Genomic DNA, 8,559 nt, shown 5'->3' with positions numbered 1-8,559 from the left:
ATCGCGTGGATATTTGATGTTGGATATATCAGCCCTTGTCGCCTTTCTTCAATGCTGCTCACGGCCATTTTACATCTATTTTAGTGGAAACGCTCAAGGGTCCATTTTGGCGAGAGTACTTGAGGTAAGAAATTGATGCTTCGAAGAAATGACCACCAAGTAGCATAAAGAGGTAGGAAACAAAAAGAATGCAGATTAAAGAGATGCATGATGATAAGGATTTAGAGCAGGGTTTCGTAGGCACTGGGTCGTCACATACTGGCCTTCGTGACACGGGGGCTGTCATTGGGCTTCAGGGAGGAAGCGCAACTCTCACTGTTTCAGATTTCGAAACACTCCGACCTTCAGCAGCACTTATACCCTAGCCACCACAAAGAGTGAGAAGGAATGGGAGAGGTTGGGGGGGTCGACAATGTTTCCCTAGTCTCGAAAAAGGTAAGATCCCAAGTAACACTATTCGCTGAGGCGTTCTGTATTGATTATTCCCTAGCAATACCACTCAACCCCTTCGAGCTGCTAGTCTTTGAGGTCGATCAGAGAGGTCTGAAGGAGAATTCATAGGCGCAGCGTGACTAGCGGCCTTCTTTCAACTCGGCTCTTGTGTTTCGAAAAGAAAGCGGAAAAGCAGAATGGGTGTGCACTTCAGATGTGCTCCACGCTGGCTGCGATGATGCAACCACCGACTGTGTGGCCCACCTTCTGGCCGCCTCCTACTAGTTGCATGCATCGTTTTCAAAACTAGACCTTCACAAAGTTCATTACAAACACAGAAGATATATACCAGTTTTGCGAGTGCATCATACATCGAACCACACGGATTCGCCCGCTTGAATCCTTTCTTCTAAAGTACTAGAAATTTGGCAAGTACTATCACTAGGCCAGTACGCTTCAACTTCGTTGGCCCTCGCTGGCTGGATTGTGGAGAGTTACAAAAATGGCTGCCTCTGTCCTCACTTGGCATCTCTAACGCTGCATGCCATTGATGGAGAGGAGCTGAGGTGCCCCTCTGCGTCTAGCAATATCGCCCCACAATTCTTAGTAAGAAAACCACCCCCACGGATGGCGGCGATATTGTTTCGGAAATGAGCCACACCGTCAGGCAACCTGCTTGGCATTCGCTTCTTTTTATTCCTTGAGTAAAATTTTTTTTTGCACTTTTTCCCGCTACTAGGGAATGCAGCATATAAATTACTAAGTAGAAGGTGGCAAAAAGAGAACTAGCCTCAAGAAAATGTGCCTTGATGCAAACTATTGTAAGTTCTTTTGCGCTTTTTCACGACATCATTGGCTTCTGCTTTTTGTTAAATTTCATTGCATGGTTCCCAGAAAGTCTAAACTATACTTTCAAGGACTTACCGCCAGCACTGATTCGTTGAGCCTCCCGACTAAGTTATTCTCTTTGATGAGCCAAACCTAAGTGCGTGCTTTCTCAGTCAATACATATTTATGGAGCGCGCACGTACCGGCAGTTATATCTTGTGTTTTCCTTTTTGTCATAAGCATAGAGTTGATCGCGTTATTTAACTGACCTTCTCTAGTTATGCAGCAGCATACAAGTGGGGCAGATATGCCGAGAAAACGAATTGCAATAAGCATCGTGAAGGGTAGAGTTAATAAGATTTGTAAGGACTCGATACGTTATGTATGCTTTGAGGAAATTACATAGTACTTTTGTTTAGCTTGGTATGCGAAGCTGGACGCCCCAAAGCAGCTCAGGCTATGAAGAACGCCGTAGTAGAGAGCTCCGGATAATTGTGACCACCTGAAGTTCTTTAACGGGCGCTGAAATCGCACCGTAAACGGGCCTCTAGAATTTCGCCTTCATCGAAATGAGACCGCCGCGACCGGGAGCGAACCCGCGTCTTCCAAGTCAGCAGCCGAGCACCATAACCCACTGAGCCACCGCGGCGGCTAGTACTACACCTTGGTTAGAGTGATGCGCCTCTCTTATATTTGATAACGTAAGTTAGGGTTCAAAAGGAATTTGGATAGCCAAAGACAAGTGATGAGCACAATCGTATGCGCAAAGCTCTTATGTTTTTTCATGTTGCTAAGCATAACACAGGCAGAGAAGCTCCCTGTATAATTTATACAGTAATTAGAAGGATGACTTGGCAGTTTATACAATGTTCTGTGCGTAAGAAATGCACATTGCCGATATCTTGGCTGCGCACGACCAATGGCAGCGAGCCTCTGCGAGAAGAAAGAGGGCTGAAAACCGGAGAAAGAACATCAGAGTAAGAATGTTTAGAGATTGCTGCAGCAAGAAGCTCTACAAACATTTCTTTTTCTTACGTCGCCTTGTTTGACCAATATGCTTTGGCGAGTCTAGTTGCGCTAGACTTCATAATGCTAAAACAACCCGGTTCCCAAGGTTTTTGCGAAGGACAGCTTTATACGGGCCCCACTTCGCATATACAGTCAAGGGCAAAATTTTCCGCGATCTAGGTGCACAGAAAATTTTTTTTTCTGTTTTCGGGATTCACATTCGGCGGATATATGTTCCAACGGATGGGGTGATGCTTTTCCGCTCATTTTTATACAGTTTTCAGAGAAGTGGTTTCTTCCACCACGCAGAAAAAAAAAATTTCCCTGGTTTCAGGTAAGCGTTTGTGTTAATTTTAAATTCAAGCGTAAACGAACTATCACGAAGACAGGCCTGCGTGGATTACCGAAACAGGATTGCATTTTGGAGGATTTTGGAGAATGTTTTTCTAAGTTTTGCTCCCCCCCCTTTCCAATCGGAATACACCCTTGCTTCGTTCTGGCTTGCTAGCTGTGTAGAAGTCTTCCCTCGGTACGCAACGCGACATTGTTATGGTCTCTGACCGACCTGTAAAGTACAGCTTCCACCAGCCGTCGCTTTATCCCTTCTTTGCTTAAGCCTATACCCATGTATCTAACCTGAACACCCAGAATGTTTGTAGTCGTCCGCAATGCTTGCCTCCGTGACACATTCCTGACGGTCGTAAAAAAAACGCGGCTTTAATCTGCGCCATACTGACTTATTTATTGAAATATACTTCTTTGAATATGACCAGAATCAAAAAGCACACCCCTGTATGCTTGACCAAATACGTCCTAGCACATACTGAAATAGACCACAAGCATGACTCATGGCATACCCCTTACTGAATATTGGCCTAGAAAACGAACGCGCTGGATTTGTCTCTTGCGGTGGAACACAGCCAATGGTACACAGCGGTCTTTTTCCTTAAGGAGAATGTTTTAAATTTTTTGTTCAACAGTGATTAAGATTTCACGACTGCGCACAGATATGGTGGCAAGAAAGAGACGGTGCGCGCGATGTGCCAACAGAGCAAAACCTTTTTTTTCACAGACGTTGCAGAGCAGAGTTGTCTTCGCAAAGTTGAAACTGCCCTCTCGCGGCAATGTTGGTTTATGGCCAGCGATTGCACAGTGCACGCCCCCATGCGGCTCCAGTTTTTTTTATTTATGAGCCCTTACCGGAGCTAGGGTACCTCGATGAAACAGGAACCATGGTCAAAGAAATCTAACCGGAGCTGAAACACAGCCCCTCAGGTGTTGTGGTGCAAGAACGTCCACGCTCTTTTTTACCTCGCCTTACTTTCCCCCACGCGCGGCAATGGCGAAGAGTTGTTCAATCGTTCCGAATCATGTCGCTCACATCTCACGCTCACCGTTAACAAGAGCACGACCGTGAAAATTTGAAGGCGTGGAGAACTACATCGAATGCCAGTGAACGTCCATGATACGCATCTAGTGAGAGTTTAGATATCCGGACCGCCACATTCGAAAATTTCTTCATCGTTTTTCTAAAATCTTACCCCCCAACTCATAGCTTAACCTCCGAGACTTAACCTCTCAGTGGCACTGTCTTTTGGGTTCACAATTTTGATTACGCCAGTGGTTGAGCAATTTTTGTTCGACCATTTGACGTCATATGAGCTTTTAGCATTGTAGTTGAGACGCAGGACGCAGAGCAAAACGCTTAAGCTAGAAAAGCATCATCGCACAAGTTCCCCTCAGTGTTGCCACTGAGCTATGTTGAACGTAAGATACCTACCTAACTTAAGATCACATTGCTTTGTTGTTATATATAAATGTCCTTGTTTGCAGAAAAAAATAGTAGCATAATCACGTTTCCAAGTTGGTCCAACAGTGCAATCGATATGTGTATCAGTTGTGCATGTGACTGAGTCATTTGAACAATGGTAGAATAAAGAACTTTTTGTTCGGCTGGTTGGTACATTTTTTTTTATTATGGAAAGGAGCGCCTTCATACACGAAGACAAGAAAGAGATACGGACAAGCATTTCGACGTGTCTCGCACTACTGCAGCTAAGCAGACTTAAGTGCACCCCTGGAATTTTTACAATGGCATGCACATGCAAAAACGAAGAAAAACTTTAGAAGTAAAATACTGATAGGAAGCGATACACGACTGGAGAGCAAAGGATGTTTCAGGCACAGAAAACGTGCACAGGTATGCCTCCTACCAAGAACTACAGCGTTGTATAGCACTTGCCTTAACATAGTTGCCTGCTTGGCTAGTTGGTATAGCGTAGCGAATTTTTAAAGCGCAGGTAAACACAACGGGCGTATAAAGAGGTCGGGACACCTCGTAGCTTTTTTTTTTGTTTTGTTTAACGCAGTACTGAGTTGATATTGTCGTTCGAGCAGAGCAACAGTTCGTGATTAAGACTTCGACGCAAAGAGTGCTGGGATAAGCGAGCGAACGAGTGCAGTTCAATGTAGAACCGACATTTCTCGGCCAATAACTTTCTCAGTCCGACTCCTGTCATTTCGAAATCCAGAACAACAGTGCGACCACACGTCCGCAAAAGTCTGCAGAGCGGGGCATAAACTAAACAATGTGCAGAGTTGGTTTTAAATGTTCACCCATAAACGACTCCCGTGTCCACATACGCTGCATTGTTTTGTTGAGGAGAAGTACGCACTGAAAAATGCACGGTCATCATGGCGCTCACTTTGTAGGTCATTCTCTTGCGAAGGACGCTGATGTAGGGCTTCAGCGCCAGAAGCTGCACTCGCGAAAAAAAAAAAAAACATCGTCCCGCCCCGCAAACAGTGGAGCGGACGAGTTGGCGTCGGTGCTGGCCGCAAAGTGCGCCTCGTTACGGGGGATGCTGTTTGTCGAGTGAGCCCGGCACTCGTACCTGCAGCCCACGCGGCCTCGACTGAATTTCGCTAATGAAGTTAGAGGGTGGGGTCGTTTCCAGCGGCGCGTAACACTGAAGCACGGGATGTGCATCCCGGATCCTCCGTAAGCTGGGTTGGCCGAATTAATGCACGCCAGAAAAACTTCGCTGGCTAACTGCACTAGTAATTATGGTTTGGACGCTGGTTGCATCATAAATTCATTGCGATTATCAGAAGGTGAGGTTAAAGGCATGCTGAGTGCAATTAGCGAATTAAACTTGATGGAAGATGAAACCGCAGATGATTTAGAAAATTAAGATATAAATATACAAATAGGATAGGAGGCACTTCGCATCTCAAGGAGACAATCTTCTGTATCTTCTTTTCTCAGTTTTTTTTTCTGATTACATTCGTTTGAAGGCTTTGCAAGGAACAGCGGCAAGCATTTTACGAAGCGTTCATTCTAACCATGAATGCGTCTATATAGGAATGAAAAGAGAGTGCGCTGTCCTCTAGAGCACTAGAACGGAAATTTCTTTAAGAGAGAAAACATAATACATCTTCACCACATAGCTTTTTTGTTCGGCAATTGTGAACGATTTTTCGAATGTTCGTCCCAGGGAAAAGCAAGCATTACACAGCGAAACGAAATAAAAATCAAGGAAGCCGAAGTCCACAAACAAATTCACAGCATTGTAGAGTGTACTTGGAAAAAAGCGCCAAAGCGAAAAAGGAATTTTCTTAACGCTACGTCTGCAATATACACATATTATTAAATAACCAATATTAAAGAAAAAGCTCCCCGTCACTCCTCTCTTTTTTGTTAATGAAGGAGAGCATATGATCAGGCTAGTTTATTTGTACAGAATTTGTATTTTTTTTCTTGTCGCCCTCCTCATTGCGCAATAAAAAAAAATTATACCAGTAACACTGCTAGACATCTCCGGCCATTACATTTCCTCGCGGCTGCACTATAGAGAGAATCCTCGCCACACGAAATGACGCTGGGCTGGCCTCCGTACGTGTCTGCCACGCAAGCTGATAAGGCGCCACACAAGCTGTTAAGGCGAAAACATCGTTAGAAACATCGTTTTCTTATTGTCTCCAAACATGTCTTGAAAAGCAAAGCCCCTGGACTGCACCTTGTTTTCACTTCGTGCTATCTTCATTTCCGTTGGCCTTACCAAGAAGTAGCTGGAAGCGAAGATCGCATTACTGTCACGCCTTGTTGGTGTCAACAAGCTTAAAGCTACAAATGTTTATGTAGCGTATTCTGGAGAAGCGACGCCCTAAGACTGGTCGTCAAGGGCATAATATCAAGTTAGAAGTAGGAAGGAAACAAACATATGAGGTGAGAAAAAAAGCCTGTTGAGAACTTCGAAATTTCGCCATTAAATTCACAAATTTCACATAAGTCACATTATAAAAAAAATCAGGCCAATTACTTACAGGCAGAGCCGCTTTAATCAATAGAGAATATGCGAACACCGGCGCTCGCGGGGCCAGTTAAGATATAGCGTACGAAAAAAAAACAGAAATAAAAAGGCAGTGCGCTATTTGATGCAAGCAGGCCGCCCACAAAAACCCCGACACAAGCGATAGCACACCACCCCTACTGCTTGTATAGTTGAGGTCGTTTAAGCAAAGAAACATGCCCTGTGCAAGTGTACACATAAAGGCAAGAAGAAAAAAAGAAGTAAAAACAAATTGCCTAATGCACTAAAAAATATAAGCTAAAGATCTACGGCGATTAAATAAATCAAAAGAGCAGGACTCAGACAAAGGGCTCTGTGCGTCACGTATAGCAGAGCGATGAAGCTACAAGGCTTCGCAGGGCCGCCGTTTGTGAGAGGTTCGGCTTGTCGAGAGACTTTTCGCCAGTGATTTGCCGGCCACTGCTTTTCGCTGTTCGGCTCAGAAGCAAGAGTGAAGGTCCCATCAGAGAGATTGGCGAGGGCATGTCGGCGTGCCCTTTATTACCTCTCAGTGCCAGTTTTTTTTTGTCTTTGTTTGCTATCTTCTATTTCTATACCTTTCACTCTCAAGATCCTAAAACGCGCACTTAGAAGATTCTGTGGGTTCAGTTTGTGGAAGTGGTCTTGATAGGGGCTTTCTTCGGGAATTCGAGCCATGTACGAGGGCAAGGAGGACTCTAGATACAGCACATAAAAAGAAAGCGCAAACTGGAATAGAGTGTCCAGCTTCTTTCTCGGCCATGATATCGAGCTGGTGTGTTTATTTTAAGTTTTGTTTTCTCGAAACATCCCGCGACACGAGGTGGCCATGTAAGATTGAAAATACTTAGTCAGTTTTTTTTGTGATTGATGTGCTAACAAAATATGGAGCCAGAAAGGGTTATGTCACTCAACCACATTCAATTTTAGGGCCACACATATCATTACGGATGTCACAAATGGCCACTGAGATTACATAACTGTGGGGAGTCGGTGTGGTGCGCCCTGTACTGTCCAGATGATGATGATGAATTTTTATGAAGAAAAGGTAGGTTTGGGCCAGAGCGCCACGGAAACGAGGTATTTCGTATACAGAAAGTGGAGTCAGACACTCATCGCCAAGGCATTCCACTCCAGAGAAGCCAATCAAAGATTCCCTAGCACCAGGCTAGGGAAAGCTTCCATCTATTTTATCACAGGTGGGTACCCGGCAGCACTGGTGATCGAACCCTATAACTCCCGCATGCGAGACGGAGGTTCAAATCACGACGTCATCGCTGCAGTTCTATATGGCCTAGACGCGAGCTGTGACCCAGCTTTGTTTGCTATGTAACGGTTATGTAACGGCTGCAGTTCTATATGGCCTAGACGCGAGCTGTGACCCAGCTTTGTTTGCTATGTAACGGCCATTCTTTAATATTACACTTCGTCTGATAGCAGTATCACATATCACATGTGTTGGTCCTTTCAAACTTGCGGTGTCCTACGCTGAAGGCGTAGTCAGCAGTCCTGATCGCTAATTTCGCTACTCTTTCTTGAGGTACCAGAAATGTTCACACCGCCTCTACCTACCCTTAGGTTGGCTGGACTGCCCTGTGCTAGCTTCAGTATTATTTGCCTCGTCGTGTACTGTATTTCAGGGAAACCTTACATATATATTTAAAACACATTGAAGATACTACTGTTTAAACATATTATTTTGATTCACGTTAATGCTTTAATTATTGTTTAACTGTTTAAGCCGCCGTCATCGAATTTCTGCCGAAAGATACTTGTGGCGCCATCTGGCATCGCTGAAGGAAAGCGCCGCGAAAGCAGACGGCAGAAATACGACGAGACAATGGAGAACATATCTTTTATTGGTAAATCACCGTCAAGTCATTTAATTTGTTTACGATAGTTTTCAAAATGCGTTGGACGAAAAATATTTCACTCGCTTAAGCAGACGACATGGCCCGAA

Source organism: Amblyomma mixtum, chromosome 2 (assembly GCF_055824585.1).
Source record: "Amblyomma mixtum isolate Tamu chromosome 2, ASM5582458v1, whole genome shotgun sequence".
Taxonomy (NCBI): Eukaryota; Metazoa; Arthropoda; class Arachnida; order Ixodida; family Ixodidae; genus Amblyomma; species Amblyomma mixtum.
The sequence above is the reverse complement of the archived record's forward strand: the minus strand, read 5'-3'. Positions refer to the sequence as shown.